This window comes from Arachis duranensis, chromosome 6 (genome assembly GCF_000817695.3).
Source record: "Arachis duranensis cultivar V14167 chromosome 6, aradu.V14167.gnm2.J7QH, whole genome shotgun sequence".
Lineage (NCBI taxonomy): Eukaryota > Viridiplantae > Streptophyta > Magnoliopsida > Fabales > Fabaceae > Arachis > Arachis duranensis.
The window spans coordinates 48971939-48974134 of NC_029777.3; positions in this window are offsets into that span (position 1 = coordinate 48971939).

The following is a 2196-nucleotide window of genomic DNA, read 5'->3' on the forward strand; positions in this document are numbered from 1 at the left end:
AATGATTGGCTTCTCTAGGAACTTAGAATTTCGGATAGTGTTATTGATTTTCCTAGTTAAGTATGTTGATTCTTGAACACATCTACTTTTATGAGTCTTGGCCGTGGCCCTAAGCACTTTGTTTTCTAGAATTACCACCGGATACATAAATGCCACAGACACATGAAAGGGCTATCGACTTTTTCTACTTGCTTTTTCTTTTTCTTTCTTTTTTTTTTCACCAATATTTTTTTTGCAAGCTTTTGTTTTTCACTGCTTTTTCTTGCTTCAAGAATCAATTTCATGATTTTTCAGATCATCAATAACATTTCTCTTTGTTCATCATTCTTTCAAGAGCCAACAACTTTAACATTCATAAACAACAAGATAAAAAATATGCACTGTTCAAGCATTCATTCAGAGAACAAAAAGTATTGTCACCACATCAATATAATTAAATTAAATTGAAGGATAATTTCGAAATTCATGTATTTATTCATGGAATTATTTATAGCCTTAAGACATAGTTACTAACTACTAATGATCATGAAGTAGAGACACAAAACATAGATAAACATATAACATAAAAACCGAAAAGCAGAGAAAACAAGAACAAGGAATGAGTCCACCTTGGTAAGGGTGGCGCCTTCTTGAAGAACCAATGACGTCCTTGAGCTCTTCTATGTCTCTTTCTTGTCTTTGTTGCCCCTCCCTCATTGCTCTTTGATCTTCTCTAATTTCATGGAGAATGATGGAGTGCTCTTGATGTTCCACCCTTAATTGATCCATATTGTAACTCAAGTCTTCTAGAGAAGTGTTGAGTTGTTCCCAATAGTTGTTGGGAGGAAAGTGCATCCCTTGAGGCATCTCAGGGATCTCTTGATTTGCAGTCAAATGCTCTACTACTGAGCTATGGACCCTTAAGATGAATCTCTCCATCTTCCATGATTCAGAGGTGGAAGCTTTTGTTTTCCCTTTTTCTTCGTCTTTTTTTTTTGAGGTTTTTCTGGCCTTAGGTGCCATCAATGGTTATGAAAAAGCAAAAAGCTATGCTTTTACCACACCAAACTTAGAATGTTGCTCGCCCTCGAGAAAAAGAAGAAAGAATAGAAGAAGATATAGAGGAGAGGAGGAGAGGTGTGTATTCGGCTATGTAGGGTGGGTTTGGATGGGAAAGAGATGATGGATGTGAGTGGTGAAGAGGTAATGGGGAAGAGAGATTGAGGTGATTGGTGGAGAAGAGAGAAGTTGAGTTGAGGTAGGTGGGGATCCTGTGGGGTCCACAGATCCTGAGATGATCCTGTGGGGTTTACAGATCCTGAGGTGTTAAGGATTTACATCCCTGCACCAACTAGGCATGTACAATGCCTTTGCATGCAATTTTGGCGTTTAAACGCCGAGGTGATGCATGTTCTGGGCGTTCAACGCCCCTATGCAGCATGTTTCTGGCGTTGAACGCCAGTTCCATGCTTGTTTCTGGCGTTCAATTCCAGCTCTCCTCAGGGTGCATTCCTGGCGTTTGAACGCCAGGATGTTGCTTGTTTTTGGCGTTCAATGCCAGATTCATGCTCTGTTCTGGTGTTGAACACCATCCAGATGCTCTTTACTGGCGTTTAAACGCCAGTAAGTCTTTCCTCCAGGGTGTGATTTTTCTTCTGCTATTTTTGATTCTGTTTTTAATTTTAATATTTTTTTCGTGACTCTACATGATCATGAACCTAATAAAACATAAAACAACAATGAAAAATAAAATAAAATTGGATAAATAAAAATTGGGTTGCCTCCCAATAAGCGCTTTTTTAACGTCAATAGCTTGACAGTGGGCTCTCATGGAGCCACACAGGTGATCAGGTCAATGTTGTATAGTCCTAACACCAAACTTAGAGTTTGGTTGTGGGGAATCAACACCAAACTTAGAGTTTGGTTGTGGCCTCCCAACACCAAACTTAGAGTTTGACTGTGGGGGCTCTGTTTGACTCTGTACTGAGAGAAGCTCTGCATGCTTACTTTCCCTTGTTACAGAAGGATAGCCGTGTGCCTTAAACACAAGGTAATCCCCATTCAATTGAAGGACTAATTCTTCTCTGTTAACATCTATCACAGCTTCTACTGTGGCTAGGAAAGGTCTTCCAAGGATGATGCATTCATCCTCCTCCTTCCTAGTGTCTAAGATTATGAAATCAGCAGGGATGTAAAGGCCTTCAACCTTTACCAACA